Genomic DNA, 23,467 nt, shown 5'->3' with positions numbered 1-23,467 from the left:
GTAGAACTTCTCGGACTAATGAGACAGATAGTGCAACGAGCAGCCGACTCTGACAAAGCCAGATGTATTTCCGAAGGCGTCGACGTCCTGCAAGAACGCCAAACGTCCTCCAAGAAGTTCTCGATGCGCCAAACTGTCACCTTTCTTAGAGCCAAGGAACTGTTTCTGGCTCAATCCGACAAGAAAGGTGGCTTCACGGTGCTCCGGCGGAAGACTTCAACTCAAGAGCCGCCAGCGCCCTACAGACTGTCTTCCATACAAGAGACGATGTCAACTTTCTCAAGGTGAAGAAGCAAGCGGCGCGTCTTTGTAAGTCACCAAAATTAGACAATATCTAGCCAGTATAATTCTGTCTACGAGCCGTCTCAGCGAGGACGTGTTTTTCTCCGCAAAGACCCATAAGTCTGGGACCCCGCTTCGTGTTAGAGTTTCTGAAAATTAAACTTGGCAAATGTCAGTCGCAGTTTTTCATCGGAACAAGCTGAAGTTAATAACCGTTGACGACCCTTTTTTGGTCAACGGATCATAAGACCATCAAATATTTAAACACTATCCATAGCAGTAACTTAAAAGCCTCTTCCTAGACATTAAGGATTTATATTACTCGCTACCGCATAACGAATTAATGCTGTGCATTGAAGCCGCTATTGATACTTTCGGAGCCAGAACCTTCAAAAACGAAGTCCGTCTTTCCGTCCGTGATTTTTTGCGACTTTTGGACTTGTACTTAAACTGACCATTTGTTACTTGGAATGACCGCAAGTATATTCAAAAGCAGGGTGTGTGTATTGGGTCTTTGTAGCGCTCATTCTTTGTGAACCATTTTCTAGCCCAACATGACAGAAACATGCATGACATGATTCCTGAGATGGCCGTGGTAAACATTTTCCGGTACGTTGACGACTATCTCGTCCTTTTAAATTGCAGCCACGAATCTTTCACCGCAGCGGTATCGCAGGCTCTTTCCTTGTTTTACCGATGCTTGCGTGTCCCTTTGACCCATGAAACCCAACGATCAGTCGATCAGATTTCTTGACCTGAACCTCCGATTTTTCGATTACCACACCTGCTGATCTTGCCAACCTTGAAGCAAGAAGGCACTCCTGCCCTTCGCGTCAGCCCACACAAAACTTGTTAAGCGGGGCACAGTAAAACTGAGTTTCCAAAACGCGCTGAAAAAATCATGTGAGCATTTCTTCCTGGACAGCTTCGCCAACCATACCGATCGCCTTTTAACAGCAGGCTACCCTTTGCATCTGCTTGTACCCGTATCCGGGTCCATGATCAAAAAGTCCCGGCCGCACGTCGGACCCGCTCCTTCAAACGATAACTGCAGAAATTTTGTGGTAATCCCCTACCTCCACACAATCAGCCATCGTCTAAAGAAAGTCGCACAGCGCGCCGGCGTGGATGCGTGGATGCGCTCTGCACGGCTCCCAACAAGCTTTCCGCCCTCTGTTCCAAAGTGAATAACCCGCCGGAAACCCGAGGGCGTAGGGTGACACTCTCTGACCAATATGTCCCCTGTGATTCAGGAATAATTTACTCCGTCCCAGTGTCATGCGGGAAGAGGTACATCGGTTAAATGGGAAGGTGCATCAATATTCGTCTCCAAAAACATCAAAACAATGTTAAAAGTATAGCCATTTCTGGGCGTGTGGCTAAGCACTGTAAGAAGTGCAAAATCACAGAAAACAGCCTTGAAAGTATCTGCACCCCTGACTTTAATCGCGGCACCACTATCGGCCGAGGACGAGATAGGTTGACGAGGAAAATCTTCCAAGCCCTCCAAATTCATTATCCTGCTGAACAATGCGTGAGCACTCCATCCCTCTCCTTGTCGGAGAAAGAGCTGAATTTTCTGGGTGGCTTGATGAACACCTAAGGTTTCTTTTGTGCCTCATGCAGCTGAATGATTCAATGGTCACTTGTTGGTAGTGCCTTTATCTTGTTTTATCCTCTGCAGCAACTTAGAAGATTTGAACGCCTTTATTCCCCCTCTTATATTTTTTTGGGGGGCAGGGGGCGTTTTTAAAGCTCTTACCTTCATTTTTTATGTATTCACTTGTATATTACCCTCTGTGTCCGTCATGGTTTTACCGCATTCTCCGCCCTTTTTGGGTAATTTTTGATTGGTTTTGTTTTTGTTACTGTCACCTGGCCACCTTTTCGCGGCTCTTTAAATCGTTTTTTTGTCGCTTACTTCGTTTGTTCCTGTTTTTGAAATCTTGTGACACGACCATACTGATTGCCGGTTATCGCTGCAGCAGCCCTGTTACCCTTCCTCTCATGTCCTCTATTTAAGCATATTTCCTTCAAAATAAAAATTCAGTTGTGAGTTAGCGTTCATGTGTGTCGTTTCTTCTTGTTGTCCGCGTTTCATCGCGCTGTTTCTAAGTACAGTAGTGAAGGGCTTCGGACATTTCAACGAGCTGGTGTTGTTTACCGTTCACAGACATCGCACAGTACACATGCCTCTAAATTTCGCCTGCATCAAAATTCAGTCGCCGTGGCCGGGATATAACCGCCGTCTGTCGGATCACTAGCTCAGCGCTTTTACCACTGTGAAACCACGGCAAATTATACATTATTTTTTAGTGTGCATGTTTCTAAGTCAAACTTGTCTAGCCTCAAATAGAAAAGTACTTCATCTTGAATTATCATACAGCGCTTCCTTCCGTACACCAGTCCTACCAGTTGTGTGCTCACGCATTCATTCGTTTTTTTTTCCTTTTTTTGACCCATTTAGCCCTCTTTGGTTTAGCTGACTTAATTTTTTGGGGTTCGTTATAACTTCTTTTCCGTTGTGCTAAGGCGTACCTTGTCTTAAGCTTTGTAGTCCGCCTGCTTCTTCACGTGTCCGTGTTATTACTGTACAAAAACGTGAGGACTTTTGCTTCTCAAATCTTTTATTTTTCCTAGTCTTTCATCAAACGAAATTTTGCTCTGCGCTTCCCTCGCCTCAAAGTACGACCATCCAATATCCTCGTCTACTGCTGCGCTTTGTTGTCTTTCCTTTGGGCCCCTAGAGCTAATCTACACTTGGTTCTTTTGCTAATCTGCAGTCTTTGTAGCAGACCTGATTTTAAGCACAGTACCGCGTTCGCAAAAGGGAGTACCGGAACCACTGCACCGTTCCAGAGTCCTGGTCTTCCTTCAAGTTTATTGCAACCCAGGTACTATGGGTTTCATTATCGCCTTGTTCCTCTTTCATATCGGCTTCAGACCGTCTGCATGGATCTTTCAATATTCCCTTTCGTCATCCGTACAGAACCGCATGTATCTGTACTTCCCTACGGGTGGTATTTCATGCTTCTGCATAGATACTGTTCCCGTCCCGGCATCGTTAAACAACATAATACCCAATTTTAAACACTTAATTCGAATCCAATGTTGAATGCGGTCTTTCCACAGATACGAGAGAAGCTGTAACTCGCTTTGGCTATCCGCAAAAAAGTGCCGCATCTTCGTATACTGAACGCCAGAGACATTGGGCAATTGTGAGGCCTTGCCGAATATACGATAAGTTAAACGTATGCAAGCTAGGGTTGTCAATCGGGCTAGTTGGTAGTTTATACTTGGAAAAAAAAACAGCGCACTTAAAGACAGGGACTGAGGAAGACATAAAAAGTAAGCGCTGTCTTGTTACATCTTCCCCAGTCCTTGTCTTAAGGCGCGTTTGTTCCTTCCAAGTGTAAACCCATCCCTACCCTGCTCTACAGCGCGCTGGATCCTCGCTACATAAATAATGAGCAACAATGGCGGCAAGGGGCACTCGTGTCGCAAACCTCCGTTTAGAATCGCGTTCACACAATTTAGCCCTTGGCTGTTTGTTTCCTTTAATATCACTGTACAGCGCCCTTATAAGCTGTATTACGTAGGCGTCTAAGCCTGCTTCCGTTAGAAAGCCTCACAGTAGCTCCCGCCTTTTATTCTGATATGCAAGTTTTGTCCCACATTGGTCTGCTTTGCGTTGAACCATGTTGCGGTTCTTGAACGCTCTATATTTCTCTATCCATATTTGTAGCTTCGCAATCGTGATAGGCCTGTATCGGTCAATTCTTGAGTTTCTCCTTTAGCTTTAGGAAATTAATCCCAGACTGCCGCGCAGCCAATTTACTGGTGCCTACTTTGAAAGACGCGCTCTGTAGCAAGTATCAATTCTTCCTTACTTTTCTGCACCAGCTCAGTAAAGAACATTGGAATTGCATGGAGACTGGCTGCTGTATTGTTAGGAATCTTTTGCAGCGTCTTCGCATAGTCCTCGCATAATTTTCTCTCGAATTACCACAACGATGTACTACCAAGTCGCGGTGCCTTTCGATTGTTGCCTTCCTCGTCCTGGATAGATTGTTTTATGCGTCCAGTCTTCCAACCAAACCGATTGACAGGATGTAAAATATCCTTGTACCGTCGCATTCCTTTTTTCTCACCCTCGTCTACCGACGAGCGGTTGCGGCTTTGATTTTCCCCTCTTCAAGCACGTGGGCATGAAATTTGTGTTGCCTGCACATGTCCCACTTTCTAAATACCTCCTCATGACCCTGCTCATCCCTCCTAGCTGCGCTGTGCTCCCGTGATGCCAGTCTCCTGTGCTCCATATCTCTTCTTTATTAAACTAGCACTGACGCTCAATTGTGCCTGCCTTCTACCTTTCACTTTTCTTTTTTAAGCCAATTAGTTTACTATGTCCCCAGTATTTTGTTCCTGATTGTGCTACTTCTTTCTCCAATTGTTACAAATGTCAGTTCCTTGCTTTCTGGTCGAAAAGATTTTGTCCTCATCCTGGCCTAACTGTTTTTTGGTTTCTATTGCCCCAGCGGAGGGTTACCCCTTCTGGGCTCTCCTTAAAGTGTACAAGCCTTCTTCATAAGGTTCAGTTTCTTTGCCTTTCATAAATATCTTTGGTTACAATCCTGCAGTCTCTCCTTGATTCATTTTCCCGATTCTCACGTTGTTTGCTTCTAATAATTATCTTCTCTAATATGCATGATGCGGTCATGCGTTTCACATTGGTCTAGCAAGTTTCCGGTTGCATTCGTGTCGTCTGCTCTGAGACTTCATCATTGGGGGCGCTCACTAGACCTATCAAGATGACCTCTCTATTATTTTAAGCTCTTGTATGCCCTGTCCTTAAGAATTTACATTCGAATGATTGATTTTTTACACATCCTGCGTGTCCAGAGGTGAACAACTCCTATCCATGTGTTCTTTACTGCTACTGCGCCCTGGATTCAGAAATGTACTCTGCACGTTCCTTTTCCGCGCCTCCAATTTGCATTTTCTCGAATAAGTAAATCAATGCTTCCCCCTTTCTTGATCCTAGATTTCTATTTCAGTCTACCGAGACGTTGGTTTCTATTAATGGCGGTTCTTCCATATCACGAAGTTGTGTTTCTTTATAAACGTGCACATTAAGTGCTTCTATATTAATCTCTGCTTTTATCTCTTGGCACTTTGAATGGCTTCTGCCGCCCTCGATATTAACGTAGCTAAGTGTAAGTTGAGGCCTTTCATTTTTTCCGTCTTTTCTCTGCTCCTATTGCGTTCTTTACTGGTCGTGATTAGACCCCCTGTCCTGCGGTGGAGGTACCACCTTCATAGCGTACTTCTTCCTCAACTTTTTTTTCGTTATTGCTTATTTGTCAATATATAAATATTGCCAGCGAGGCAGGACTAAAAGGGAGAAAACGTCTCCTGACTAGGCCCTGACAGCGAGGGCACAGCAGCAGTGAGGTACTAGTACAAACAATATATTATATGCTTAGAGTAGAATAACAACCCTAAGAATGATTCAGAAACACTCATAACATTGTATAAATGGAAGACAAATGGCTGAGTTTGGGATCCTAAAATGGGAATATGATAGTGTTAAGAATACAAGACAGAATTAGAGTCATGCAATAAAAAAAAGGCATACCGAAAAGACAAATGGGGCTTTGTTAAACAAAAGTATATACAAATACCAGACAGAATACAAGAATACCAAGAACATCTGACTTCGTCACACAGAAGTATCTGCAAGGAACTTAACTGCACAAATCATTGGAAGATACAACCCAAGCAGCACAGATCATCGGCCCAATATTGCAACAGGATGGTCCCACCCTGGTCCTTTGTAGGGCCAGCTTTGCCAATACAGTTCCAATGTTGGGCCAATTCCTTGTGCAGCTTGGGAATATATAATTATGTAAAAAAATGACATATAAGCCAAATAAATAAGTTGTAACGTAACGTAACCATGCAGTGAGCGAAATAAAACCTGCACTTTGAATTTGTAGTTTTACGCTGGGAACGCAAGTTTTCCAGTTTCAATTATGCTTGGATACTCGTTGCGTAGGCGCACAATCCGACGGGCAGTCTTTCTTACCGTAAGTAGTCCGTGGAATGTCGGTAATAACGGAAAATATACGTAAGTAATGACCTGCATCTGTGCTGTAATACTGGGACATAAATGCGTTGTTATCTGTTTTAACTTTCTGCAATATGCACATATCCATTTTAAGCCTATAATGACGGCTGTATGTTGGAATGCTATGCATGTGCATTAATTCTTTGGCAGTCATGCATTCCCGTGGAGAGTGAAGTGCGCGAACAGTCCTCCTTTGCAATTAAGGCCACGTAAAAATGTTACTGTTCTTCCCGCAAGCTGCCACGCTGCCAAATGTCTGAGGTCGTGCTGAAAATGAATTACAACGCGCGCGAAATCCCCTGATGTCCGACGAAGCGTATCTCATTGTAACGCCTGCTATTGCAAAGTTCATTACGTTTGCTAGCCTGAAAATTTCCCAGTTCGCTGCTTTCATAGCGCTTTCAGATCGTTGCACTTGACCTGCGTCCCTTTTCGCAGTATGCCACCACGAGAGGTGGGTTTCAGGGCGTTTATAAACTTCGTGAGTAGCTGTCACTACCTTTGTCTTGCCCTCTGAGTAGATCACTTAGTCCTCCTCCTACCATCACTAGGTTCCTGTCCTGCTTTCTTTTCCTCAACTTCTGTGCCATCTTTTGCATCACATTCTTTTTTGCATCCGACCCGGAAACATGTTCACCTGCACTCTTCTGTCCTGCCTTACTATGTCGAAGATAGCTAGCTGTCTTGCACCTGCTCATGCCTCGCAACTGCTCTCTGTACAGCACAGTTTTGCGACCCATAAGCACAACCAGGATTTTTGACGCATATGTCGTAATATAACGGGCTCTTCTCTGTGAAACACGGTTTGAAACGTCTTTCAAAACACCACCGCCTTCACGTAAGAAACTAAGAAGCTGCTGATATGACCCCCCCCCCCCCCCCCCACCTCAACCAGGATTTTTAAAGAAGGTGCAAATACTAGACTTTGTTATTTGAACAAAAAAGACAAAGCAGACTCAGACAAGTTGCGGATCTGAGTTGAAACTATTTGATGTCATTAAAAACGGAAAAAAGCGCTACACAAGGACACAAGGCTAAGGGACAATTCTCGCTCTAGTGTCAAGTTATCCTGTTATTTGTTTTTCACGAAAGCTAAGTTTCTCAATTTTTCAGAGCTACCGTAATTGTTTTAGTGTGTTGTGTAGCTCTGGCCACAGGCAAACAGGTGGTTACATGTGACCGTGCCATCGCCTGGAAGGCACTTCTGCAATGAAAGGGGCAGTTGGTGCGACAACGGTTACATCGGTTTCGGCCGAGCGCACCTACCCTGGAAATTGTAGCGACTTCGCTTCCTTTACAGCAAATTTATTGGTCGTCATTCGTCACATATATATTGCCCACGGTTACTGCTAATAAGCACGCGTCTCCTAGCGGGTAGTTCCAGCGGCGTTGCGGAAAAGAATGTTTCCCGCGCGCTTTCACTAAATCTCATTTCATCGTTGCTCTTCCCTCAGAAAAACCGTCGCCTTTATTACTACTACTTGTGGGGATACACGCGAATCCCCTGTCTCATAGTAACGGCCACGCGTCATTATCACGCGATGCTATGCGTTTGCCGTTCAGGAGGTTTGCGAGGGAGGGCACTCACTCCGCCCCCGCTTCCTTTTGCGCCCAGCAGCGACGCCGCCGCGGAGACTTTCCCTCTTCCCCTCTTTCGCGGAGAGACCTCCTCTCCACAACCCGGGAGAAGGCGCGGTCGCGCGGTTCTCCCGGGGCCCGCTCGTCTTCTGGCGGGAGCTGTGCGCACACACGGACGCAGATCTGCCACGGAGACCGCTGCCATAATCGCCCGGCCACCGCGTGTGCACTGACCGCTGCGGTCCGTGAGCGAGGAACCACGCGAGGTGAGCGGAACCTTCCTCCCCCACCATTTTTTGTGCGTTCCACCCTTTTTGTGCCTTTCACCCCCGTACGGGAGCCGAACACTCCCTCGTTGCGGCGGTTGTTTTGCTGCTTGCTGCTGATTGTATTACTCGGGAGCAATAAACGCTCATCCGAGTAGCATACTCGTGTTTGTCCCATCTGGCCCGAACCCGTCGTGATAGCGACTAACCGCACCGCGGGTTGGGGGTCACAGCTCTGACTGCTAGGGCTGGCACGCTGGTGCTAGACAGCGACTACTGCTTCTAGCCATTTGAGCGTTATTACAAGAATAACCCCATATACTACTCTATCATTTGGTTCGTCACCGCACTAGCCTGGCGCTTTAGGGTGCGTAAGAGAATTCTGTAACAAAAGTAAAAACACCGCTAATTTTTACACAAACCACACAGAAAGACCAGACAGGACCGGCGCTGACTCCAACTATGTTTATTGAAAGCTACATATTGCATATACGTAGCCCTAAGAAGGTGAACGCATGCGCATTTCTTACATGATAAGGAAAAGAAACCGAAAAAACCACACACTCACATTTTCATTTGACGGCTCAAGATGTGTGCCGATCCGGTCGTTGCCATATATCTTGGTGCTCGGGCTTTCTGCCACAAGTGCTTAAAATGCCTGAGAAAGACCGTATGCATACTTCACCTTGCATTTGACTCATTAAAAAGAAACATTTCCCAGTGTGGACCATCATGCCTGCACACACAGTGCGGTGCCGACATGCAAGGCCAGATTGTAATGCCTTTCATTCGAGTGCTAGTAGCTCTGCAGTAAAAGCGATAGCATACAGACACGACGAGCAGCTAAATTTGTACAGTACACGCACTTCAGAAAATTTCTCAACCAGCTGATATGCACGCTTGTCAAAATTATGCGCGCATTACTTGCTGGCAGCAATATTAACAGCTGGAGGGCGGCAGACTATGCAGACTACCGTTGAGCGGAACATATCCTGATTGTTTTCTGCTTACAGCACACAGGAATTTGTTCACAAACAGAAATTGCAACTACCACATTACAGTCATTATAGGCGGGGTCGATCATTGGCGCCCATGTAATTAGTGTGTAGGTAATAAATATGGAATAATCTAAGACTACAGCATGTTGTTTGAGCAGTGCATGCACAGTTTTCCTTCCTTCCTTCCTCCTCCTCCTCATCATCATCATCATCAGCCTCACTGCGTCCACTGCAGGGCAAAAGCCTCTCCCATGTCTCTCCAATTAACCCTGTTCAATTAATACTCCAATGTGGTGTCAAATGCAAGTCTTTAGAGTGCGACTGCCCGTCGCATATTCTTTTGAGGATATCTCGAAGCTTACATGCAGACTTCACAACAGCACACAACGCACTCAAGGACATATCCTTGTGTTGTCGCCTTCGTTGTATGCATCTGATCGCAAGAGTCTGCGGCTGCCCTCAATAACTAACGTCCTTTCTTTTGCTCCCGAGGATCAGATTTCTACCGTACGCATGCCAGCAATGAGACGAAACAGCACGCGAAGCAGCAGACGGCACTCGCCTTCAATGATCCATGGACGCCCTTGCCGCCATGATTGCCGGCGGGCTGGTTCTGGCGGCAACCAGTTCATGTGAGCATGATGTACCCTCCTGTCAGGAGTGAATTTTCTGGCAGCGAACAGGCCCTCCGAGCGCGGCAATTTGAAGAAGCCCAATGATAATTTAAAGATGTATAGACACCTAATTTTGGTGCCATGTTTTCTTCTCTACAACGATGCAGAAGACACTACTATGCATGAATTATCATGCGGTGTTCTTCTGCTGCCTATAAATAATTTATAATCAAATTTTTCTGTCATGCTGTCTCGGTTTCAACAGCCGAGCGAAGACTGTGACATCAGAGAGATTATATGTAAAAGCATGGAAAAAATGCGATATAATTGCTGCTTGATCGTTTTAATTCACTGCAGTGCTGAAGCCAGCCGTCCTCAATAGTCGGAATGACAAATGTAGCAGCACCAATTATATTGCAGTTTTTCATGCCTTGCTTGACCTATAAGCTCACGTTGACGTCATAGTCCCCGTTCGGCTACTGAAAATGAAACAGCGCGAGAAAGAAATTCGATAATAAATTATTTAGCGGTCATAGGAGAATCATCATCACTATCATCAGCCTGATTACACCCACAGCAGAGCGAAGGCCTCTCCCATGAATCTACAATTAACCCTGTCTTTTGCCAGCGGCGCCCACCTTATGTCTGAAAACTTTTTAATTTCATACGCCCACCTAAACCTTCTGTCGCCCCCTGCTATGCTTTCCTTCTCTTGGAATCCACTACGTTACCCCTAAGGACCAGCAGTAATCTTATTTTCGCATTACATGCCCTGCTCAAGCCAATTTCTTCCTGTTGTTTTTGACCAGGATGTCATTAACTCGCATTGGTTCCCCAGACCACTCTTCCTGCTTCCGGTCTCTTAAAAGAGCATAGACGGCTAATTTTGGTGGCATGTTTTCTTTTCTTCAATGACGAGAAAGACGCTACTATGCATGAATCACGATGTGATGTTTGCCTATGACCGCTAAATAATATATAATTGTTTTTTCCTGTCATGCTGTTTCAGTTTCCGTTTCAACAGCCCAACGGATGTGACGTCAAAGAGGGCTTTTCCTTCACGTCAGGCATGAAAAAATGCCCATATAATCGCTGCTTCATTGTTCTAATTTACTGCAGTGCTAAAATCAGCCTTCCTCAATTGCCGGAATGACAACGAATGTTGAAGCAGCGATTATATTGCCGTTTTTTCATGTCTCATGTGACGTGCAAGCACACGTTGACGTCACTGTCCTCGTTCGAGTGTTGCAGCCGAAACTGGACGAAAAAGAAAGGCGATTATAAATTATTTAGCGGTCGTAAGAGAATACCACCTGGTACTCCAAGTGCAATAATGCCTCACGCATCATTGCAAACAAGAAAACACGCACTCAAAAGGTAGGTGTGATACTCTTTAACGTTACGCCGATCATTTTTCTTTCCATGGCTCACTGCGTTGTCCTCAACATAAGTTGGACCCTTTTCGTTAGCCTCCACGTTTCTGCCCCAATAGGTGGGTGCTGGTAAGATGCAGCTGTTGTACACTTTTCTCTTGAGAGATATTAGTAAACTGCCATTCATGACCTGGGAGACCCTGCCATAGGCGCTTTATAGTATTCTTATCCGTAGTATTCCCTCATGATCCGGATCAGTCGTCACTATAGTTACCTGCCTTAAATAGACGCATTCCTTTACCACTTCCTTTACCTCGCTACCAATTGTGAACGGCTGTTCCCTTGCTAGACTGCTGAGAATAGGAAAATACCATAAGGTAATCCATGCATAATAATGCCTTATGCCTCATTGGAAAGCAAAAAACACACACTCAAAAGATAGGTGTCTATACTCCTTTAACGCTAGTTGGTGCATTACAGAATGTGACAGCCACCAGTCACCAGTGTTGCCAATCAAACCCTTCAACATCTTTTGATCTATTGATTGAAATCAAGTTTTTTTGTGTTCTAGTTAATGGTGTTTCATTATTTCTTTGCTCGTTATTTTGAAAAATTATTTCTTGGCACTCTGACCACGCTCAAGAAGTGTAATGCGACAGCAAACTCAAAATGTTTGAAATTCCCCTGAATTTGACCTTTAATTTACATTGTACATTAGTCCTTTGTAGCAAATGCGAACACTTTTCATACTTTACAGTCTTCCACTAGCATGGATCCTGCTGCACCACAGAACCTGGGTATCTTGCTGAGGTCAGCAGCCAGGTATGATGGTTTCGCATATTTAGAATGTAAGACAGACAATTGGGCCTTGATGCCCCATCGGCCAGTGCTGACGAAGGAGCACAGCACAGACGGAAGACGAGGCTGACAAAGTTCAGTTTGGCGCTCAGGAACGCTTGGCTACCGGGGTGCGCCATGCTAACAAAGACTGTGGCCGTCCACACTTCTTGTTTGATTTGTGTCCTTACACTTGGTGGAGGGGCAGGGCGCGCCGTGCAAACAAGAAGTGCCCACGGCCACAATATTTGGTAGCACAGCGCACCTCGGTAGCCAAGCGTTCCTGAGCGCCAAACTGAACTTTGTCAGCCTCGTCTTCCGTCTGTGTTGTACTCCTTCGTCAACACTGGCCGCTGGGGCATCAAAGCCCAATTGTCTGTCTTACAAGAATGATTTTGTCAGCTTGAAATGCTTTTAGCTCTCATCCGTGATAAATGCAGGCAAACAATCTAGAAACTGGAAGCATGGGGATGAGCATCACTGCACACCTCTTTGAAATGGGAAATTTTCCGTCCGAATGACAGAAAGCAGAAAAAAATTTCCTGCAGAGCAGCCCGAGGCACAATTTTAAACCGTGGCAGCTCAGAGCAGCTTTGCTTTGCGATGGCTTTGTGATCGAAATCCAGTTTTGTTTGTGCTCTAGTTATTGAAGTTTGATTATTTTACAGAATTATTTCTTGCAACTGAGACAAGGTTCAAGTGCAATATGGTAGTAAACTCAAAATGTTTAAAAATTCTCTGGAGATGTCCATTATTGTACCATGTAGAGTGTTGGTCAAATATGTTAAGGCTACAGCATTCAGCAGCAGTGAAATGAATGTTCCTAGAATGATCCGTGTAGCGGATCATTCAAAACAATAGTAAAGAAAGAAGCTTCTCTATCGCAAGAAGAAACATTCTGCTAGCATTTAAAGGTCAGTCGGTCTTTAATAGTGCCATAATGGCTCTGTTATGCGGCTGAAGCGAAAAGCTTTTTGCCTTAAGACTTCACCAACACTTGTTGCAAATGTGAACTTTTAACACTTTACAGGCTTCCACCAGCATGGGTCCTGCTGCACCACGGAACCCAGGTGTTCTTGATGAGGTCAAAGGCCAGGTACAATGGCTTCTCATATTTGGAACTAGTTTGTAAGATTCAAATGCTTTTAGCTCTCGTTCTTGGTAACTGCAGCCGAACAATCTAGGAAATATGGAAGCGTATAGGGCTGAGGATCAGTGCACACCTATAGGAAACGTGAAATTTTCCTTCCAAATGGCATGTAGCGGGGGAAAATTGCCTGCACAGGAGCCCCAGGCACAATTTCAATCTCTGACAGCTTAGGGCAGCTTTGCTTAATGAAGTCTTAGATCACTAGACCATCACCACAACCTCTCACCTTTCATGTTCCAATTAGTACAGCCCCTTGAGCTAAGATTTATTTTGCGGTGCTTGAAATATTCGTAATCTTTCATCAGATAGTTCTGTGCTTCCGAATACTTCCCAGCATTACTGTTGCCAGGGTGCAGTGGAGCCTGAAGGAGAGATAAAAATGCTCACCTGTGTTATCAAAGGCAGCTCTATATGACTGCACACAAACGTGACCTGGTGGCCCATCGCGGTGCTCACTCCACAGAAGAGTGCGATGTGTCCTACTTTATCATGAGTAGCGTTTGCAAGGAATATTGCCATTTTCGTAATGTTACATATCGCAGTCCTGAGGAATGGGATCTTAGCAGTTTTAATGTGGCAAATTATAACTCTCTCCCCAATCTGTTATAGGACTTTATACAAAGCGTATGTGCAACTGTTTTATTGCAGGTGCACCTCGGGAGCGGAAATTGTCAGTGCAGAGCGGTGGTGCTGGCTTCTGTCCCGAGGTCGAGAATCCTTGTTTTGCAAGGACGCCACAAAATTTTTGTGGGGTTCCCCACATTTTATTAAGCACCCGAGCCGTATCGCAGAAGCCTATCACAGAAAAATAAGAGATTGTAAATAATAATCAGAATTCAGGAAGTAGGTGCTACTTCTAACAGACCATAAGACACATTCATGCACTAAGCACTACACTCTTGATAAAAGCAAACTTGGTCCCAAGATTATCCGAGCGCAAAACGAAAACGAAAGCAATTCATCCTCACAACAAAGACCCATGCTTGGCTAAGGCAAACAGATCGCAATATCAAATTCCTCCTTTAATACATCGTGTGATAATGAATGAATCACCAACAACAAACTCGGAAAAAAATGATGTACATGAAAACTTAAAACCTTCGAGAAATCCTCTCAGCGTCAAAGAACTAAATGTACTGGATTCTACAGAATTCTCGTTTGGCTGTTAAAACACATCCAGGAACAACAAACTATGCAGAGAAAACTACAACACATTAAAACCTAAAGACACCCTTCGAGAAAAGTTACCTCAGCGTCACTGATTGAAATGGACGGTTTACTAACGCATGCGCTTCCCGCTTTCTTAATAAAATGTGGCTCTACTACTTCTCGCTCAAACTTGTCTTTTCCGTTCTTCAAAAAAATTGTTTTGTCTAGTTCCGGACGACACTCTTTGCTGGTTTTGCAGTGGTCTGCAAGGAAGCTTCCATGTTGGTTGCGCACATTTACTTCTGCCACCGCTGCCTACTGCTGCCTACTGATCTTTATGTTGTATGGTGCTGCTTTCATTTGCTTTTTTTTAAATACCTTTTTGCAATCAGTTTCTGATTTTGGGTATGGGGACCGATATAGAAAGTTTCAAGCGCGAACTTCGGAAAGAAATTAGGGAGCTGAAAAATAGCCTGGAATTTATAAACGACGAGTTTGAAACCCTCAAGACCGAGTGTAGTGATGTGAAGAGGGAAAACTCTGAGTTACAAGCGTCTAACAAGTTACAGATGCAAGAAATTGAAGCTCTGAAAAAACAAGTGCAAGAAAATGCTTTGAAGATCACTGCCCAAGACCAGTATTCAAGGAACAGAAATATAGAAATCAAGGGAATACCACTAAACAAAAATGAAAACTTGATTGATGTAATTGGCAAAGTTGGCGACACTCTTGGTGAGCCAATAACACAGGAGGATGTTGAGGCATGCCATCGTGTACGTGCATGGAATCCATCTGAGGGCCAAAACATTGTTGTGGCTTTCAACCGCAGAGCAAAACGGGATGCGGTTGTCGAGAAGGCAAAAAAGACGAGGTTCACGACTGAAGACTTGGGATTTTCCCCCACCCAATCAGTGTTTGTAAATGAGCACCTGTGCCCGCAACTGAAAAAACTGCTCGGAGAAGCTATAAGAAAGAAAAAGGAAATGGGCTGGAAATTTGCCTGGTCGAAGGGCGGAAAGATTTTTGCGCGGAAAACATAAACTTCCACTGTCGTCCCAATCACATGCGAAGCTGACTTAGCAAAGATATCTTGAAGTGCAACCCTCAAATGTGCTAGCTTATCTTAAAGATTTTCACGATGACCGCAACACGCGATGTCACACTACCAAACAAAAATGGCTATCTTAGTTTTTTGCACTGCAATGCGCAGTCTGCAAAAAATAAGAATGACGAATTGACAGCTTTCTTTAACAGCTTAAGTTTCAAATTTGACGTCATCATGGTAACAGAAACCTGGTACACTTTACAAGAAGACGTACTTAGCATGGATGGCTTCAACAGCTTCTACTTAAACAGATGCCGACGCCGAGGTGGCAGCGTATTGCAACTTGTCTCCAACCGCCTTACTTGCAATATGCTCTCCGAATTCTCCGCCGTGACAGCTGATTATGAAGTGTTAACACTACAAAGCCAAAACACTGTTTTTTCCGTTATATACCGCCCACCAGACGGTAAACCTGACCTCTTTTTCACGTTCCTAGCTAAGTTATTAAGCTTTACATATTCCAATCAATTGAATCTCATTATTGGTGGCGACTGTAACATAAATTTGCTTGAAGACACTTCCAGCTCCCATGAGTTTCAAACACTTCTAGATTCCTTTCACTGCACTAACGTCATAACAGAACCCACACGCATCACCTCCTGTTCTGAAAGTCTTCTTGACTTGCTTATCACAAACAAAACAACGGAGTGCGCCAAATCAGGTGTCGTTGCTGCACAGCTAAGTGATCATTTGCCAATTTATCTGATCTGCAAACAAAATGGTGTTTTGAAAAACTGTGCCAATCCCCCAATGTCTTTTCTTTCACGAAATATTAACCTGAAAACTCTCAATCTTTTTCGATGTCGGGTGGAATGCACAAACTGGACCTCTGTATATGAATGCACAGATGGAAATCTAGCATATGACACGTTTATGACTGTCCTTAAGAATGTTTACGATAGTTGTTTTCATGTGAAAAGAGTAAAGAGTTCAAAAAAAATTCGCAAACCATGGCTCACAGATGAGTGCCTCGAAATGATACGCGAAAAAGATGAAATGTACTTTCATTTCGTGAAAACTAGAAATCCCGCAGGCTTTTCTGCTTTTAAAAAATACAGAAATAAAGTCACGAAGTTCTTGCGGAAATCTAAGAAAGATTACTACGAACATGTTTTTAATGAGGCATCTGGCCGCAGTGACCTGATATGGCGTGAAATAAATCATTTATTGAAACCAGGTACTAAACAGAATGATAGTCTGCAAATCACGATCAACGATCAGCAATTAACTGGTATGCAATTAGCATCTCATTTTAACGAATACTTCACAACTCTTGCAAATAGCAACCATAATGAAAATGCAAAACTCTTTTTAGGTGCACCTAATGCAAACTCTGCTTTTTTTTAACCTATTACACCACAGGAAACTCACTCAGTTTTTATGTCCTGCAAAAACAGCAAAGCACGAGATATAGACGGGCTGGAAATCAGGCCTATTAAGTTTGTTGTCGACCTCCTGGAAGATGTTATTGCCCATATTTTCAATGTTTGTCTAGCCACTGGTGTCTTTCCAGTGAACATGCAGAGGGCTAAAGTAACTGTCCTGTACAAATCTGGAAACAAAAATGAGCTTTCGAACTACCGCCCAGTTTCGGTGCTGCCAGTTATCTCAAAGGGATTTGAAAAAGTCATCTGTAAAATGATTATGTCATTTTGTAATAAGCATATTGTTTTGTCGGAGCGCCAGTTTGGTTTCCGCCAAAATCTGTCTACGGAACTGGCTCTTCTAACCCAAAAAGATTTCATTATCAAAGGATTCGAAGAAAGAAAAATAACATTAGGTGTTTACGTTGACTTTTCAAAGGCTTTCGACAGAATTAATCATCAAACTCTTTTCGCTAAATTAGAGCACTACGGTTTTCGTGGCATTGCCCTTGCTCTCCTAAGATCTTATTTAGAAAACAGAAAACAATGCGTTTCTATCGGAGAAGAGCAGTCCACATTACGAAGCATAACATGCGGAGTACCACAGGGCAGTGTCCTCGGACCGGTACTCTTCAATATATACATTAATGATATAACACGGGTATCCCCAGAAGCCTCTTTGGTAATTTATGCAGATGACACGAGCTTTTTCATTCAATGTGACGATACGACGGAACTCGAGAAATTAGGAAATATTACCCTGAATAAATTGTCAGAATGGAGCAAAATTAATTCTTTAGCAATAAACAATAAAAAAACAAAGGCTGTCATTTTCTCGCCATCACAAAAATTTGTTGACCGTTATCTTAATCTCTATTTAGGATCTGAGAAGATAGAAATAACAAAAGAAGTGAAAACGCTCGGTGTCACCTTTCACGAGAACTTGATCTGGGATATCCATGTAGACTGTGTGATTAAATGTCTGGCCAGGGCTTGCGGGATACTTTGCCGATTTAGACAAGTTCTTCCACTCAAAATAAAGCTGCTACTTTATAATGCTATTTCCAATCCTCACCTAAACTATTGTAATCTTGTATGGGGAACTACATCACTAACGAACATCAACAAGCTCCTTCTTTTACAAAAAAGAGCTCTCCGTCACATAGCAGACGCTCCATACGACGCTCACAAAAGTGACCTGTTCCCCTTACTTGGTGTTGTTCCTGTGACACATATGTACGAGCTGAATGCCCTATTAAAATACAAATATTCACTGAAATTTAATCGGATGCCTTTTCTACGATTATGCAATTTAACAAAACCACCCGAGGTACCGTACAATATAAGAACAAGAGAAGTATGGTTGGTGCCGTTTTCCCGCACGAATCATGGTCAGAACAGACTACAATACATTATGCCTACTTAACAACTATCATAATTCAAACACGGACATCCACACACTATCGAAACAACACCTTAAGCGTTTGTTCACTTACAATTTAGGAAGGTAACATCAATGTTTTGAAATCTTGTTTTATTATTGCAGCCTTTTGTACACGTATTTTCAATGGTGGCTGCATTACAGCTGTGTGTCGTAAAACTGTGGTCTGCGCTTCTATGCCTGCAAATGTAGCAGGAAATGTTTGTAGTCCTGTATAGCCATATGTCAATTTCGCCGTTAGATGTTCTTCAGTGTGCAAAATATTGGTGACTAAGTATTAGTATTCGTCTTATTGAATCCATGTCTATCAGTTACATTGAACCGGTAATATTACTTTTTACTAATATGCGGCATTTTGTGTTTGGAATTACTATCTATATTATGTATTTTGTGTTTCTATATATTTTGTGTTTACAATTTCTATGTATACTGCATGCTCTTATCTTCGTACAATTTTTAATCGCAGCTTTGTATTATTTCTGCTGTTATCCGTTGTCAAGAGAAAACAAGGGGTAAGAACCGTTGTCAAGCTGCTCGAGAAGCTGCTTTTTGTTCTTATCCTTGCATTTATTTCTGTATTGAAAGAAATGCTAAAAATTGATTGATTGATTGATTGATTGATTGATTGATTGATTGATTGATTGATTGATTGATTGATTGATTGATTGATTGATTGAAGTGCTCACTGGCACGTTCATTGAAACTGAACCTTGAAACGCTTGAAGGGGAAAATTGTTCCTTTTTAGGTGCAAGCCCTCATCGGCGTTCTGCAGCCATCTTGGGGCGACATCAGGCGCATTTGCAAGATACTCAAGTCAGAGTACTGGATGCAGGTCCGCATGTTTCATGATTGGGCACGTGTCCTCCTGTTGCTTAGAATAGACCCGACGAAAGAGCACAGGTGGTGGTTAGAAGGATGAAAAGGCTGGCAGCAAGAACTACAGAATTCCTCTGGCAACGTGCGTTGACGAGCCTGATTTCCCGGCCTAAGGAGCCGTCTGGTAATCACTGCAGCAAGCTTGTCGTTCTTGGGAAGGCGGTTCTTCCAGAAAAAGTGAAAGAAGTGTTGGTGAAAGGCCCAAAGTTCTGCTTCCCAGCGTATGCCAAGCAGCAGGAGTTGCAGGCCACGGTTAGAAGGGTGGCCGGCCATGCGACGTAACGTGGAAAAGAGAGGATCATAGATGACGGCGTCGCCTGCGTGACGACGTGCGTCGGGGATGACCCTCCGAGAGACCCGCCTCTTGAAAAAGTGTCCAATTCCCTCAAAGAAAATGGTCTCCTGGCAGTCCAAGCAGACAAGGATGGTGGTTTTGCTCTCCTGCCAATGGGTTTGTTCCGAGAAAAGGCGTTTTCGGCCATCAAAAAAAACTTCAAACCGATAAAAATCAACGCACGCGCTAGAAAACGACAAGCACTCAAAATCTTGGATGACTTGCACCTTGATGCCATCAAGAATCAAGAAACAGATGAACAGAGGGGTTTCCTTGAAATATTCTTTACGGCAAAATCCCACAAGTCTGGAATGCCACTACGATCCATCGTGTCGGAAAAAGGGACTTGGCAATGCGTTGTGAGTTGCTAACTTCAAAAGCACCTTGGTTCTTTGGTGGAACATGATCCTTACCAGGATCGTAGTTCCTCGTACGTTGTGCAGCAACTGGAGGCTTTGCCCTCCCTCGTGTACATAGGTTTCTTCATCGAAATTGAGGATTTGTACTACTCTGTTCCTCATCACGGACTCCTAAGTGCTGTCAGAGAAAAAATCACAACAGGTGAAGTTCAATTTCAAATGCTGCAGGGATTAGCAGCGACTGTTTTGTAGCTTTGTTGGAATTCTACTTGTTCATATTTGAACAGCGCAATAAAACAACGGAACACAACGAAGAATGGACACCACAAGCGCTGTTCATTCTTCGTTGTGTTCCGTTGTTTTATTGCGCTGTTCAAATATGAATCAGTACCAACTCGCCCAGTTCGCAGCCTTAATGTATTCTACTTGAGCTCGGCGGCCATACCATTTCAAGGAAGCTTCTTTGTTCAGACAAAAAGGTGTTTGTATAGGGTCTTCAGTGGCGCCTGCACTCTGTGACATTTTCTTGACAGCCGTCGGTTATCAAATAAAGAGTCAACTTAGTGGCCCACATCTTGTATCCATTTTTAGATACGTGGACGATTTTTTTGGTTATTCTCAAGAATGTTCCCGACTCTGATATAGTTGCGGCGGCAACAAGTGTGTTATCTGTCTTCACCAATAACAGCCAGGGCCTCACATTTACGTGGAAGTTACCAGTGAATCGCGAACTTCAGTTTCTAGACAAAAAATTGGTATTCAGAAAGGATCACCTATGCGGGGCGTACAATCACAGATCAAAGAAAGGGCTGTTACCGTTTGACAGCGCTCATTCTAAACTCCTCAAAAGAGCAATAATCGCTAATTTCCTTCAGAATGCATTGGGAAAGTCGTGCCATCACATGATGTCGGTGAGCTTTGGCGACCAAATTCAGAGGTTGCAAGAAGCCGGTTACCCGCCCATTTTGATTTCGGCGGTCTCTGAAATGTTAATCCAGAAGTGGAAGGGTCCTCATGATAAGAGACTTCCGGAAGCACGAAAGAAATGTCTCCCTGTTATTCCTTACATTCACAAAGTTTCCCATGGCATAAAAAAAAGTTAGCAAACATCAGGTGCAAGTTGTGCTTTCGGCTGTGGTCTCGTTTACATAGGGCAAACCAGTCGATGTTTCAATGAACCTGCCAGTGAGCACTGGCAGATTGTGCGCCACCAACATGGAAGCTTCCTTGCTGACCCCTGCAAAACCTGCAAAGAGTGTCGTCCGGAACTAAACAAAACAATTTTTTGAAGAGCAGAAAAGACAAGTTTGAGCGAGAAGTAGTAGAGGCATATTTTATTAAGAAAGCGGGAAGCGCATGCGTTAGTAAACTGTTCATTTGAGTCAGTGATGCTGAAGTGGCTTTTCTCGAAGGATCTCTTTAGGGTTTAATGTGTTGTAGTTTTCTCTGCATAGTTTGTTGTTCCTAGATGAGTTTTAACAGCCAAACGAAAATTGTGTAGAATCCAAAACTCTTAGTTCTTTGACGCTGAGAGGTCTTCTCGAAGGTTTTAAGTTTTGATACTTGTTTTAGTACTTTGACGCTGAGAGGATTTCTCGAAGGTTTTAAGTTTTCATGTCCATCATTTTTTTCCGAGTCTGTTGTTGGTAATTCATTATCACATGATGTATTAAAGGAAGAATTTGATATTGCGATCTGTTAGCCTTGGCCAAGTGTCGGCCTTTATTTGAGGATGAATTGCTTTCCTGTTGGTTTTGCGCTCGGATAATTTTGGGACCTAGTTTGCTTTTTTCGGGAGTGTAGTGCTGAATGCATGAATATATCTTATGGTGTGTTAAAAGTAGCACCAACTTCCTGAATTCTGATTATTGTTTACAATCTCTTATTCTTCTGTGATAGGCTTCTGCGATACGGCTCGGGTGCTTCATAAAATGTAGAGGTTTGGACAAATAAACCTCAGTTGCAAGTTGGCGCCTGTCCTGTTGTGTTCGTGTGCCTCTTTTGTCATTGATGTTTTCGCACCGTCCTGACATCATCTAGAATCTATGCACCAGATAGCCCAAACCAAAGCACTTCTTCCCAAAAAAAGCGACGCTCCTTCCTGGTGATGCTCCTTCCCGGAAGAGCATGCCGGCAATTAAGGCTGGTGCCATGGAGAAGCCTCGGATGAGCTCAGAAAGACTAGCAGCTGTGGTCAGTAAGCCTGTTTTATGTAGGTACATTTCCTGACTGACAAAGGCATTCGTTTATTTAAATGTGCACGACTTAAATACCTTTATTTTACAGCACCTGCATGTCTGAAATTTTGTCGTGATTGAAAGTCTTTCAGATGGATTTGATGCGTACATCAAAGCTGCACGAGCTGCCAAGGATGAGAAAATGCGGAGAGCAGTTGAATCGCTACCTGGCAGACATGCTGAGGGACATCAAGTAGTCATCGCCTGCACCTGCCCCTGCCCCTGTAGTCAGTTACTGATTCATGACTGAAGAAAAAGGAACGCCCACCAAAAGGTTGTTGTTTAAAACAAAGACGTTTCGGCTTCCACACGGAAGCCTTGATCACTGGGCGGAAAGCCCAAAGCTTAAGTACATCGCAGTAATCGCCCCAAGCATCTTGCGTACGTAAGCGGGAGGTAGGCGGGAGATTGCCTGCATTGTGGTTAACGGTTTTGTCTGTAGTTTGGATTATCAGGGATTCCAGATATCGACGTGACAGCCAATTCTTTTCTCGTGCGATGACTGATGCTTCTTCCCAAGCTATATTGTGCGTCGCGGCTTCCATGTGTTCCGCAAGTGCATTAGATGCAATCTTTTTGTTCCTGACGTCGTTCTTGTGGTCCCTCAATCGCCTTTCGAAATTCTCGCTCTCGCCGATATAGCAGTAGTCGCAGTCTGCGCAGGTAATCTTATAGATGACGCCAGGAAGTAGATAACAACCACCGAGATGAGGCCCGAACTCGTGCAGTCAGCATCCTTGCCGAGCTTCCGCGACATCCTCCGACCCCCCTTCTTTCCGAGGAGCGTGATGCCATCAAAAGCCTGCGTAAAAACACGGACATTATTGTACTTCCCGCTGACAAAGGCAACGCTACCGTCATCTTGGACAGCAACGACTACATTGAGAAAATGACTGGCCTTCTGCAGGACGACAGTACGTACTTGACGCTGAAGCGGGACCCTACGCTCAAGGTAGAAACTTGCAGATTCTTTTGACTGACGTCTTCCGATTTGTTCCACCGGACCACAAGTCACTTTATTTCAAGCTCCTCTGCCGCAATGGGTCAGCTCCCGCTTTGTATGGTCTCCCGAAGATCCATAAGCCAAACGTCCCGATGCGACCAATAGTTGACTTTACACGGTCGCCCTTATACCGCTTGTCGGGCTACTTACACAAGGTTTTTAGGCCACTCGTTGGAAAGGGCTTGACTTTCATACGTGACTCTTTAGAATTTATTGAAAAAGTACGTCATGTCACGGTGGAGGACGACGAGGTCATGGTGTCCTGTGATGTGAAATCGCTGTTCACCAGCCTACCCGTGGATCTGGCTGTGGAGGTGTGCCGCTCAGCGCTGCAGAATGACGACGGATTGTGTGAAAGAACCCCTATCGA

The 23,467-nt window shown here is 44.1% G+C and overlaps 1 protein-coding gene and 1 long non-coding RNA gene across 5 annotated transcripts in view; one reads left to right on the top strand and one right to left on the bottom strand.

The window, feature by feature from the left end:
* The window catches only part of LOC144120327 (uncharacterized), a 257,061-nt gene that overhangs the window by 140,662 nt on the left and 92,932 nt on the right, over positions 1 to 23,467 (bottom strand). The gene's annotated exons all lie outside the window — the stretch shown is intronic.
* LOC144119404 (uncharacterized) lies at positions 8,145 to 19,498 on the top strand. Of its 4 annotated transcripts, none has more exons than XR_013312351.1 (5): positions 8,145 to 8,256; positions 9,747 to 9,886; positions 11,999 to 12,063; positions 13,109 to 13,174; positions 13,877 to 14,540. It is a non-coding gene; the product is annotated as an uncharacterized LOC144119404 (long non-coding RNA). The 4 variants fall into 4 exon arrangements; XR_013312353.1 differs by lacking the exon at positions 13,877 to 14,540 and adding an exon at positions 19,034 to 19,498 and having other exon boundaries at positions 8,152 to 8,256; positions 9,753 to 9,886; XR_013312350.1 differs by having other exon boundaries at positions 8,152 to 8,256; positions 9,753 to 9,886.

This window comes from Amblyomma americanum, chromosome 2, assembly GCF_052857255.1.
Source record: "Amblyomma americanum isolate KBUSLIRL-KWMA chromosome 2, ASM5285725v1, whole genome shotgun sequence".
Classification (NCBI taxonomy): Eukaryota; Metazoa; Arthropoda; class Arachnida; order Ixodida; family Ixodidae; genus Amblyomma; species Amblyomma americanum.
Note: the sequence above shows the minus strand (reverse complement) of the source record. Positions and strands in the feature narration are given on the sequence as shown.